General features: G+C 49.9%; 1 protein-coding gene across 1 annotated transcript in view; it reads right to left on the bottom strand.

The window, feature by feature from the left end:
* TNS3 (tensin 3) overlaps positions 1-13550 on the bottom strand; it is a gene marked incomplete at its 3' end in the record, with an annotated part of 182765 nt that overhangs the window by 55540 nt on the left and 113675 nt on the right. The gene's annotated exons all lie outside the window — the stretch shown is intronic.

Below are 13550 nucleotides of genomic sequence, written 5' to 3'. Positions count from 1 at the left end.
CGACTTCCCATCCACCCCCACCCCCCTGACTTCCAATTTTTTATTTTATTTGTGGTGCTCCCTTGGGGGGGGGATGTGGGATGCCCCCAAATTTTAAAAAAATCCTGGCTACGAGCCTGGCTACAGAGCAAACTAATTGATGAAGGAGCCAAATCGCCCGCTCACAACTTTAATGCCAGGAGCTCACAAGGTAGAGTTTTTGCTCACAAGACTCCACAGCTTAGAGGGAGCATCGGTTCTGGCTATACTGCCCCTGAACTCAGAGGTTCCGTTTAGCTATTAAGGTTTACACACTGCTGCTAGACTACAAGACTGACAAACCCTTTTTCTTTTTTAAAAGCTAAGCTAACAGCCTCCACAATATCCTGTGGCAGTGAATTCCATGTTAATTATGGGTTGAGTAAAGCCTTCCTTCTGCCTGTCCTGAACATAGTGCCATTCAATATTACTACGCTGCCTTTTCCCCGCCCCAAAAAGAGAAAGAGAGGAATCTATTACTGACAGCAATCAGAAGGCTTTGTAAAGAATTATTATCTCATTTCTTATATTGCCAAATGCAACTTATCACCAGCTCCCGGAAACCCTGAGTTAGTTCTGAATGAGTGAGTTCTGAACCAAGGCCAGACTGTTGGAATTGCAAGTTGCTTACACTTCAGTCATTACAGAGTTAAATGTTGTTTGTTAGGAAACAGGATGTTACGTTACATAATGTATTCTATGGCGGGAAAGTTTGTGGGAGTTGTTTATCCTAATGAAGTGAAATGCTTTGATCTAGCATTAAACCCTGAGCTAGTTCTGAATGAGGCGGTAACCCTGAACCAAGGCCAGACTATTTCAGTTTGCACAGAGGAGAGGGGGGCATCATGGGCTGCTCCTCCAGGCAGAAAACCAACAAGCCAAGTAGATGGTTAGGCCAGAACAGAATCCACCTTCCTTAAATCACGCAGGCTTGCCACCAGCAGTCCGAAGTTTGGTGTCATGGCTAAGAGTGCGGACTCTAATCTGGGAGTACCGGGTTAGATTCCCCATGCCTACACATGCAGCTGCTGGTGTGAGTTTGGGTCAGTCACAAGTTCTCGCAGAGCTGTCCTCTCCAGAGCAGTCCTCGAAAGAGCTCTCTCAGCCCCACCTACCTCACAGGGTGTCTGTTGTGGGGAGGGGAAGGGAAAGGGATTGTAAGCAGTGTTCCCTCTAAGCTGAATTATTGTGAGCCAGCTGACAGTTTCTTAGCCTCCGGCTCAAGCATTTTTGTCTCAGCTCAGGAAGGGAGGGCTCCAGAGCAAACTAATTTATGCAGTAGCCAAATTGCTTGCTCACAACTTTAATGCCAGTAGCTCACAAAGTAGGATTTTTGCTCACAAGACTCCACAGCTTAGAGGGAACATAGATTGTAAGCCACTCTAAGACTCCTTCGGGTAGTGAAGGGTGCAGTATAAATCCAATCTCTTCTCTTCTTCTTCCCCCTGGACAGAGGTTGACTTTCTCAGTGAACATATGAAGCTGCCTTATACTAAACCTCAGACCATCAGTCCAGCAAGGTCAGTATTGTCTACTCTGGCTGGCAGCGACTCTCCAGGGTCTCAGGAAAAGGCCTTTCTCACCACTTCCTTCCTGACCGCCTTCCCTGGAGGAACAGAACTGGGAACCTTCTGCATTCCAAGCTGATGCTCGACTACTGCGCTGTGTGGCTCCTCCCAGTGAGAAGAGGCCCCTTGTAAAAATAGGGTTCTCCGTGTTGTGTGCTGGACTTGAAGCCTGGTGGTAACAACATTATTCCCAACGTCTATATCCATGCCAGGTGAGCAGTCGTATTGGTCTGAAGCAGCAGAACAAAGTTTGATTCCAGTGGAAACAGTGTAGGAGAGGAGGCGGAGGAGATTGGATTTATACCCCGCCCTTCACTTGGAGTCTCAGAGCAGCTTACAAAATCCTTTCCCTTCCCCTCCCCACAACAGACACCCTGTGAGGTGGGTGGGGCTGAGAGAGCTCTTGACGGAAACTGCTCTTTCTCAAGGACAGCTGTGCCAGAGCTTGTGACTGACCCAAGGTCACATCAGCAGGTGCAAGTGGAGGAGTGTGGAATCAAACCCGGTTCTCCCAGATCAGAGTCCGCACACTTCACCACTACACCAAACTGGCTCTCCGTGGAAGGGCTTCTAGTGTCCTGGCCCCACTGCTGGACCTCCTGATGGCACCTGGTATTTCTGGCCACTGTGTGACAGAGTGTTGGACTAGATGGGCCATTGCCCTGTGCCAACATTGGCTTCTCTTATGTTCTTATGTTAAGACCAACAAAGTTTTATTCAAGGTATGAGATTTCGTGAGCATGCACACTTCTGAGGAAGTGTGTGTGTACGTGAACGCTCAAGACCTTGAATAAAACTTTGTTGGTCTTAAAGGTGCCACTGGACTCAAACTTTGTTCTACTTGTATACCAGGCCTTCAATGTCTACAGTCCCTTCCCTCCCTTATAAACTCAACAGTTATTTTGTTGCTAGCACAATGACAGGGAATACGTTTATTAGAAGGGGGGAACAGGAAAGGTGGAGAGAACTGTCAGGGAACAGAGCACAATGAACATCTGCTTGTCACCAGTACACTTTCTGATACTGCCAAGGGGTAGGGGCCCAGCCACAGATAAACACTTTGTGTCATGCTGATTTAGAGGAGGAGGAGGAGGGGGGAGAAGAACAGAGTTATGCACGAGGAGGAATTTAACAGCGCAATCCTATGCACAGCTACTCCGGGCCGACTCCCATGGAAACCAACCGTCCTAAACTGGCATCATTCCGCACAGGACTGCACTGCAGCTCTCCCAACTGAGCCCCCCCCCCCAACAGCAGTTGGCCCCGATCCAAAAGAAAAGTTCCGATCCCTGAGAACGGAAGGCATTACAGTCACGAAAGGAATGCTAGCCCTGGTGCACTCAGGTAGTCTGAGTGCAGGTTCTTAAAATAAATAAATAAAATGCACTTCAAAATAACCACGTCAACATACTGACTTTGTTCTTTGTTATTTATGCGGGGGGGGGAGCAAGAAGCACCAGCACAGAGCCATTCTGGGTAAATTCCACCTGCACAAACTGCTTGGGGGTGGGGGTGGAAAGTGTCCCCAAGTTGCAGCTAACTTCTTTCGCAGCCAAGTTGCAGCCAGTTTGGTGTAGTGGTTAAGTGCGCAGACTCTAATCTGGGAGAACCGGGTTTGATTCCCCACTCCTCCACTTGCACCTGCTGGATGACCTCGGGCAAGCCGTAGTTCTGTCAGAGCTGTTCTCTCAAGGGCAGTTTCTGTCAAGAGCTCTCTCAGCCCCACCGACCTCACAGGGTGTCTGTTGTGGGGAGGGGAAGGGAAAGGAGTTTGTAAGCTGCTCTGAGACACCTTTGGGTAGTGAAGGGCGGGGTATAAATCCAATCTCTTCTCCTCCTGGTGGCCCTTCATGAGATTTCCAAGGCAAGAGATGTTCAGAGGTGGCTTGCCATTGCCTGTCTCTGCGTCGCAGCAACCCTGGGCTTCCTTGGAGATCTCCCATCCAAGTACTAACCAGGGCTGACCCTGCTTAGCTTCTGAGATCTGAGGAGATCAGGCTAACCTGGGCCACATTTCCTAAAAGTCACCTTCCCCAAAGGTGACCAACAAGACTGCAGTTTTCCTAAAGGATCATCCATTTACTCACAAGCAAGTCTCGCTGAGTTCAACTGGACTTGACATTCCCATGCAAGAATAAACAGGATAAGATTGTCGGAGACTATTTTTCTATCCACTTCCCTCCTACTTTTAGAACACTGTCTACTTACGAGTCTTGCCACTTCGTCTGTGGCAACGCCTGCTTGTTTCTCATTTAGAAATGGCAGTTCAGGAGACGGAGAGGGCCAACTCCTTGCCATGCTGGCAAAACCCTTCCTGTTCAAAACACATTTCTAAAATTATTTGGCTGCCCCAAAGTGCAGCGAGCCGGAAATTCAGTGGCGTTCCAACTATCCACTTGCTGAAAACTCTCAGGGCTGTTTACATAATGCACTGCCACAGATTTAATATTAGCAGCACTACCCAGGGGAGCACGCCAAAAAGTTTGCAAGCCATTGCAACCACCAGTTCAACCACGACTACCAACTTCCGAGCCAAAATCCCTGGCACACTTTGGCAGTGAACTCAGGAGAGGGGGTGCTTACTTCTAAGATAACCTGTGCCTGACCAAGTAGGCTCTCTGATCAAAGAAAGCTTTAGTCAGATTTTTTTTTTAAAAAAAGAACTTGCAAATTTTTAAGGCGCCTGCAAACTCCTGAATCGTTTTACAGGGCAAGGCTGAGAGAAGAGTCCCCCAAATCATCATTTTCTCCAAACCGTCCTGTGCCTTTCCGCCCCAACCTGTTTGCAGATGTTGTCTGCAACGCTCTGGCAATAGATCTCTGGCGGGAAAGATTCCGGTGTGCAGCCGTGTTGGTCTGAAGCAGGAGAACAAAGTTTGAGTCCAGGGCGCGCCTTTAAGACCAACGAAGTTTAATTCTGGGCATGAGCTTTCGTGCGCAGGCACACTTCTCCAGTAAGAAGTTTGCATGCGCACGAAAGGTTACACCCAGAATTAAACTTCGTTGGTCTTAAAAGGTGCCTCTGCACTCAAACTTTGTTCTATACACGGGGAAAGTATTTTCAGGGGTCTCTCCAAACTGCCTACAGCGGCTTGCGTGGGCATTTCCTCCGCGCGACCCCCCTCCCCTCCAGTCCCAGGAACTCAGCCCGCGAACGGCAGAAGCTGCGTCCAGAGGCCCCTTCGCGCTCCCTCGTCTCCGGGGTCAGGAATCCCCGGGAGAGGGAGAGGAGAAAGAGAGAGAGAAGGCGCTGCCTACCTAGGGACGCCGTCATGGCCGAGCTGGTCGCCGGGGGGCCTGGGCAGCTCTGCGCGCTCTCCGGGGGAGGCTGCCCAGGCAGGGCCCTTCGCGGCGGCGGTGGCGGCGTCTCGGCCCTCCCTCCGCCCCTCCTCCCCGGCCGCGCCGCTTGGAGGCCGCCGTCCCCGGCGGGGCTGGCTTGAGAGCCCGCACGAAGGACGCCCCGCGCGTTGCTTCCCGGCTGCCGTGCGTAATGCAGGGCCCGGCGGACTCCTCCTTGCGCCGGACTGCCAACAGGACGAAAACAAGAGCCGCCCGCCGCCTCCTCCTCCTCCCGTGGCCGCAGAGAGAGAGAGAGAGAAGGAGGCAAGACTCTGCGCCTCTCCCAAGCCGCTCCTCCCGGGGGCTCAGCCACCAGCCCCGCGGGCCTGCAGGTCAGAGGCCAGGACGGACGCTGGGAGGGGAAGGCCCCGGCTTCCCCCCTCCCCTTCTTCGGATTGACCCTTCGCCCCGCGCCGCTCTCCTCTTTGGGAAGGGGGCGGAGGGCCGGCCGAGAGCAGCTGGCGCGCCCCCTCCAGCCGAGCGGGCTCTTCGTGGGAACAGAAGTGGCCACCGCGGGGGAGGAGGGGGGGAGGCTGGGGTTGGCTGGAGAAACCCCCCCATAAATCCAGCGCCACCAAAGGGATCCAAAAGAAGAACGAGAATCCCCTTCTTCAGGCCTTGCATCCAAAAGGCTCAGCCTGGAGCCGGGATTGATAGCAGGAATCGGTGGGGGGGTGGGGGTGGCATGGCCAATGCTCCCGCTAAGCTGTGGAGTCCTGTGAGCAAAAATTCGACTTTGTGAGAGCTACTGGGCATTAAATCTGGCTGCTGCATCAATTAGTTTGCCCTGGAGCCCTCCTTCCTGAGCCAAGACAGAAAGGTGTGAGCTGGAGGCTAAAAAACGGTGAGCTAGCTCACACTGACTCAGCTTAGAGGGGACACTGGTCATGGCACTGACAGCAAGCCACCTGACAATCCTCCCCTTCCCCAGTAGGACAATATTTATTATTCCTTTAATTAATTATTTTATACCCCGCCTTTCTCCCCAGTGGGGAACCCGGCGCCCCTTACGTCATTCCCCTGTCCTCTCTTTTATCCTCACAACACCCCTGTGAGGTAGGTTGGGCTGAGAATGTGGGACTGGGCCAAGGTTACCCAGCAAGCTTCGTGGTGGAGTGGGGATTCAAACCTGGGTCTCCCAGATCCTAGTCCAACCCTCTGCACCACAATAGGTGGGACACTAGTTGCATCTACAAAAGCCAGTTGCTGAAGGCAGTCTCTTGGGCATGCTCCAAAAGCACGCAGCTGTGGACTGGACCCTGCTGGAAAGTGCTTTCCTTTGGAGGTTAAGACCGGTGGACTCTAATCTGGAGAACCAGGTTTGATCCCTCATTCCTCCTCCACATGAAGCCTCCTGGGTGACCTTGGGCCAGTCACGGTTCTCTCAGAACTCCCTAGCCTCATGTGCTTCATAAGGTGCCTGTTGTGGGGAGAGGGAGGGAACGTGATCGCAGGCTGCTTTGAGACTCCTTAAGGTAGAGAACAGCAGAGTATAAAAACCTACTCCTCTGCTTCTTTCCCCCTGTTGCAAGAAGCCCTTCTGCCAGAGGAAAGCAGAACAAAAACGCAACACCCGGCCCCCTAGACTGTCTGCCAGCAGCATCTGGACACTTGTCATGGATTCTCTACCAAGGAGACAGAGCACCCCTGTCACTAGCCATCGTTCTGGCAAGCGTCTACTTTATTCATCTTCACTGGGACTTTTTGGAAGAAGAAGAGCAGAGAGAAATTGGATTTATACCCCGCCCTTCACTCGGAGTCTCAGAGCGGCTTACAGTCTCCTTTCCCTTCCCCTCCCCACAACAGACACCCTGTGAGGGAGGTGGGGCTGAGAGAGCTCTTTCCAGAACTGCCCTTGAGAGAACAGCTCTGAAAGAACCTGTGACTGACCCAAGGTCACTCCAGTAGCTGCAAGTGGAGGAGCGGGGAATCAAACTCGGTTCTCCCAGATTAGAGTCTGTGCACTTAACTAATAGGGGCTGCGGTAGCTCAAGTGGTTAAGACGCTGAACTGCAGGCTGTGGAAGATCAGTAGTTCAAGACCCGAGTTGCCGCATGATGGAGTGAGCTCCCGTCTCTAGTTCCAGCTCCTGCCAGCCTAGCAGTTCGAAAGCAAGAAATTGCAAGTAGATCAATAGGTACCACTTCGGTGGGAAGGTAACAGCATTCCGTGCGCCTTGGCATTTAGTCATGCCGGCCACATGTCCACGGAAACGTCTTCAGACAGCGCTGGCTCTTCGGCTTTAAAACAGAGATGAGCACCGCAACCCTAGAGTCCGATTCGACTGGCTTTTGAGCAAGGGAACCTTTACCTTTTTTACTTAACTACTACACCAGACTGGCTCTCAATCTAAAGGGCCAGGAGATACAGGGGAAAGCACAGTAGCCTTACTAGGCTGCAACACCCTCTCTGCCCAGGACTGTTGTGTTGCAGGGCAGGGCAAGGAGGTTTCAGGAGAGACAAGGACAGGAAATGAACTGATAAAGGAATAAGAGGTAAGAGGCCATGGCTCAGTTGAACAGCCTCTGCGTTACACACAGAAGGTCCCAGGTTCCATCCCAGGATCTCCAGGAAGATGGTAATGTGAAAGACCTCTGCCCAAGACCCTGGAGAACCAATGTAAGACCTCTGCCCGAGACCCTGGAGAACCAATGTGGGTAGGCAATACTGTCCTTAAGAGCATAAGAAGAGCCCTGCTGGATTGGACCAGTGGTCCGTCTGGTCCAGCATCTTGTCTCATCCAGCGGCCAACCGGTTCTTCTGGAGAGCCAACAACAGGGCATAGAGGCCAAGGCCTTTCCCTGATGTTGGCCTCCTGGCTCTGGGATTCAGAGGAGGGTCCCCTCGGTCGCCATGGCTAGTAGCCATTGAAAGACTTATCCTCCATGAATCTACCTAATCCCTTTTTAAAGCTGTTTACTCCCGTGGCCATCACTACATTCTCTGGCAGCAAATTCCTATCACTCTCTGTGTAAGGTAGTATTTCCTTTTGTCCTTCCTGAACCTACTGCTCATGAGCCTCATCAGATGCCCTCGAGTTCTAGTACTTTGGGAGAGGGGCAAACAGTTCGATTTACTAGAAGGCAGTTTCATGTGTGTCCCAAGATTTTAAGCTTTACAGGTGGGGAGGAATGGTCACATTGCTTTCAACTTCCTTCTCCTGCCTCACAACCCAGGCGTACACGTTATCTTTTAAAACCGCATGCCGACCCCACAAACTACCATGTGCAAAGGTGGAAATATTTGTCCAGACCTCCTCAGCAGTGAATGCTGTGCTTCTCCTCTCCCCGTGTCCAAATCCATATTTCCGGGAAGAAGCCAAAGCAAATGGCACGAAATCTTTGCTCAGAGCAGTGCCTGTTGGTCACTTCTACAAAGTGCCCTCTGCCCCACGCCAGAACTAGAAAAGTTTTGGCCGGTTCCCCAGCAGAAAATGCACTGGCGTGTGGCTCATTTGGCTAACTCTAACAAGACCTAGCAGTTCGAAAGCAAGAAATTGCAAGTAGATAAATAGGTACCACTTCGGTGGGAAGGTAACAGCGTTCCGTGCACCTTGGTGTTTAGTCATGCTGGCCACATGACCACGGAAACGTCTTCGGACAGCGCTGGCTCTTCGGCTTGGAAACGGAGATGAGCACTGCAACCCTAGAGTCGGACTCGACTGGCTTTCGAGCAAGGGAACCTTTACCTAACAGGACCAGGGGGGAGGGGTTCCAGCAGTTCCGTAGAGCCGTGAAAACGGAGCTGTTTCGACAAGTGTTCCAATAACCGGTTGGGTCGCACTAGTACTTTATTACAGGATGCCGCTGTATTTATTTACTTAGCTTCATTGTATTCATTGGAATGTATGGAATTGTATTTTATATCTTGCATTTGCTGGTTTTAAATTGCATGTCGGTTTAAAATTGTTTATGAGCCGCTTCGGTGGGAGGGCAGGGTAGAAATTTAATTAATCAATCAATCAAGTTGTCTGCTGCAGCACAGCATTGGGCAGCCTCACGGCAGCTGCAGAGCTATCGTCATATCCAGCTCAAGTCCCTATCCCCAAACCTCGTAAATATTTCTTGTAAAGTGTGCATCCTGATTCCCAATCCTTCCTCCAAGGAACAGGAGACCGCATACGCACAACAACCCTGGAAAGAAGACTGTTTGTGTAAATTACCGTCAAGTCACAACCACTGTTCCCTGTAAGGTGTGAGTTAGTGTGAACTGGCTCACAATTTTTTAGCCTCCGGCTCACTCATTTTTGTCTTCGCTCAGGAAGGATGGCTCCAGAGCAAACTGATTTATGCAGCAGCCAAATCGCTCGCTCACACAACTTTAATGCCAGTAGCTCACAGAGCAGAAGTTTTGCTCACAAGACTCCGCAGCTTAGAGGAAGCGTTGGTCACGGTCGACTGATGGTGACCCCTCAAGGGGTTTTCAAGGCAAGGGGCGAACAGAGGTGGTTGCCATTGCCTACCTCTGTGTTGCAACCCTGGAATGCCTCGGTGGTCTCCCATCCAAATGCTGACCAGGGGGCACCACCCCATATAGGGGGTGGTGCCAGGGGCGACCCTGCTTAGCTTATGAGCTCTGACCAGATCGGGCTCGCGCCTGGGTCAGCCAGGTCAGGGGGGGGGGAAGGGAGAAGAGGCCAAGAGATAATGGCTTGCCTGAGGCCATTAAGTAAGCTTTATGGCTGGCGGGAAACTTGGACCTAGTACCCCCCCCCATCCATTACACTCACCCTGACTCCAGGTCTTACTCAGCTAAATGACAGCTACGGGAAATAGCAGCAAGGTCAGTCAAAGCGTTTGACTCTTCAGAGCAACGTACAACACCCGTCCTGCAAACAGAACACAACTAAACCAAGGTGAACATTGCTCCGTAAGGGGTGAACCCCTGATGTCCTGTGGGTTGGCCCCGGCTCCGGAAACCGTTCTGAACTTTGCAGGACTGCCAGTTTGAACCAACGTACATTAAAAAAAACACAACCCCAACCCCCCTAGTTTTATTTATTTGGATGCTTTGGATCTGGTTTTGTATGCTTTTGTGTTACCGACGTAATTATTTCTGGCTACGCAATCCAAATGTCTGCTTCATTCATAAGGGGATAAAAATGCCTTCAAACATTATGATGGAAAGAGTCCACAGTTCCAAGCTACACAGGGTTGCCAGGTCTGGGCTGGGCAATACCAGGAGGGTTTTTTTTTGGGGGGGGTGAAGCCTGAGGAGGGAGGGGTTGAGGCAGGGGGAGGAACTTCAGTGGGGGTAGAATGCCATACAGTCCACCTTTCAAAGTGGCCATTTCCCCCAAGTGAACTGATCTCTGTCGCCTGGAGATCAGTTGTAATAGCAGGAGATCTTGAGCCACCACCTGGAGATTAGTACAGAAACTGAGGGTCACAGTGTTAGGGAGATATAAAGGAAAAGGTAAAGGTTCCCTTGCTCGAAAGCCAGTCGAATCTGACTCTAGGGTTGTGGTGCTCATCTCCGTTTCCAAGCCAAAGAGCCAGCGCTGTCCGAAGACGTTTCCGTGGTCATGTGGCTGGCATGACTAAACGCCAAGGCGCACGGAACGCTGTTACCTTCCCACCGAAGTGGTACCTATTACTTGCAATTTCTTGCTTTCGAACTGCTAGGTTGGCAGGAGCTGGAACTAGAGACAGGAGCTCACGCCATCTTGCGGCACCCGGGTCTCGAACTGCTGAACTACTGACCTTCCACAGCCTGCAGTTCAGCGTCTTAACCACTTGAGCCACCACAGCTTCCTAGGAAGATATAGGGAAATATGTAACACTTAAGGTAGATCTATTTTGTGCTTTTTTTCTTTTTCTTTTTTTTATATATTACTTTATAAATATTGGTGTTTGAATGTTTGAACAGCGGGTAAACCTGCACTCTGATGTATTGTTGTGGTAAATCTATGTTTTGAAATACCTGACACCAATATTTATAAAGCAGTACAGAAAAAATTAAAAAAATAAAAATAGATTTAGCTTAAGTATACCTTTATCACACACGGTATTATATATCTCAATTAGGACTGCCAGTGTATAAAAACTAAATTGGTCAAATGCCGCCCTAAATGAAACTGTCTTCAACGGTGTCCTGAAGATTGAAAGTGTGTGTGTGTGTGAGGGGTACATCTCCCTGAAGAGGTTGTTCCATAATTGTGGGGCCACTTTCTGATCTATCTGATGAAACTATGACAATAATAAAACTATGACAACAACACCTTGATGCAGAGAGTACTCCATCTTTATGTGTTATACCTCTAAGGATGCCAGTCACAGCTACTGGCGAAATGTCAGGTTCTACAATGCCAAGACCACGGCCACACAACCCGGAAAATCTACAGCAACTAATCAACTTCGGCCATGAAAGTCTTCAACAACATATGACAACAACATCAACAACAGTAAAAAAACCAGCCTATCTTGAAGAGCCAGTACAACAACTACTGATTATTTTTAAAGCATAAATAGTATTATATAAGCCTTAATGAAAAGTTTTGTGACATACACACAGGTATAAGGAGACACAGATACAAATAATTCAGTGGATTTCTTTTCAAAAAAGTAAGGGAATTCTTCTATTTAAGAGAAAAAAATGATTGCGGCTAAAAAGCTATGGACAGAGTGGGTGTACAGGATGTGAGAATGTTTCAAACGAATGAGTGTTGCTTTAAAAACATCATCTCCCTAAACGGACAGGTGGCTAAAAGCTTAAAAGAGGCAGACGTTTCATGGCCAGACAGGATCCTGTTAGATCCCTCCTGGTGGGAAGTGCCATCAAGTCCAACCAAATTATGGCGACCCAGTAGAGCAGGGGTGTCAAACTCATTTGTTATGAGGGACGGATCTGACATAAACATCACTTCGTTGGGCTGGGCCACAGGTGCCATAAAATGTAATGCCGGGTACCGCAGATACAAACTTTATAAAGGACACAGGCAAACTCAATTAACAATATTATTTTTTACTCAAAATACAAACAAAATCAGTTGATTCCTAAGCAGTGAAAGCAACTGATTTACTGGGGAACTCACAAAAATCCCAATAAATGTATTTAATCGTATGCAAGACTAGGATTTCCCCCCCCCCCAAGGGATAACATAAAAGGGGGAGTACCTTACATTTCCATACATACCAGTTGCTTGCGGGCCAGGGTAAGGGCTCTGGACGGGCCAGTTCCAGCCCCCCGAACTTATGTTTGACACCCTGCAGTAGGGTTTTCGATGTAAGAGATGTTCAGAGGTGGCTGGCCACTGCCTGCCCCTGCATAGCAACCTGGGCTTCCTTAGTGGTCTCCCACCCAAATACTGACCAGACCCTCCCTGCTTAGCTTCCAAGATCTGAGGAGATCAGGCCAGCTAGGATCCCACACAGGAAAACAAGTACCGTGAGAAAAGTATAAACAGTTCCCACTGAGGAACAAACGTCTGCTCAGAGAGAACTGATGAGTTGACTCACCAGACGTCTATGGACCCAATCCTCCCCGTGAGGGATGGGGAATAACAGATTCCTGCCTTCTTGCCACGGGGCTACAGGTTCAGGTGGAATATCCCGAAGCAACAACAGTCAGAATTATATCCAGGATCCCTATTCTTAGCATTTCGTCTTCTGTTTTCTGGTGAGGCTGCTACAACGCTTATCTTTTTGCAAGCAAGAGCAGGCTGCCTTGAGCCAAGAGGAAAGGTGGGGTTCAATTATTTCAATAAATAAATGGCGTGCCAGGATTTGTGCCTTCTTGGCTTCAGGTGGGTCGTTGAACTCAGCTGCAAAAGTCCCCGGGTATCGTCCCAGTGCCTCTGTGCCTCACCCAGCCAGAAGGTTTTGGTGAGCTCGGGTTTTCCCTTGCTGGGAATCACCTTCCTGTCCCCACACCGATCACCATGAGCTGAGAGCGACTGCAGAGGAAATAACATTCCCCCGAGGCCTAGGTGAGGAGCAGGCCGCACTGCCGGCCTCCTCAGTGGAAAGGGGAAAAACGCAAAGATGTGCACTTGCCAACAAACTGGCCTCAGAAAACAAAGGTGTTCACTTGCCAGTGAACTGGCCCCTCAAAGGGCACTCCAGGAGGAAAGACACTTGAGCCCTGTTTTCTCCTACCACAGCCGGGCTCGTCTGTCTCAGTGGGAAGTCTGTCCCAGACGTGCTTCATCAGGAGAAGAGCCCTTGTCTGTTACCAAGAGAAAATAACTTTCGGAGAGCCGCAGCTTGGCAGAATAGCAGGCTGTGTGTTTACTGCTTACGCTGTGCAAAAGCTAAGGCCTTCCCATGTACGCAACTTAACTCTCTGTCCATGCTGAGGGGAACACGCTGCAACACTGGTGAGCAAGCGGAATATCAAACGCTTGTGTAGATATGTATGCATGAAATATATATTTAGTCCTACAAGGATCATCTCCCTCCACTAAAGCCATATTTCTACCTCCTCCCCACTCCCTCCTTCTTTCCTGAGTCTTCTCCACATGGCAAGGTATTTCCCCTGTGGTTAAAACAAACAAACAAAAAACCCCCCGCACCAAAACACACACCCCCCAAAAAAAGTATGAGTCCAGTGGCAAGAAGAAGAAGAAGAAGAAGAAGAAGAAGAAGAAGAAGAAGAAGAAGAAGAAGAAGAAGAAGAAGAAGAAGA

This window comes from Gekko japonicus, unplaced genomic scaffold, assembly GCF_001447785.1.
Source record: "Gekko japonicus isolate JY-2015 unplaced genomic scaffold, Gekko_japonicus_V1.1 scaffold1966, whole genome shotgun sequence".
Lineage (NCBI taxonomy): Eukaryota > Metazoa > Chordata > Lepidosauria > Squamata > Gekkonidae > Gekko > Gekko japonicus.
This window is presented reverse-complemented; position numbering and strand designations above follow the sequence as displayed.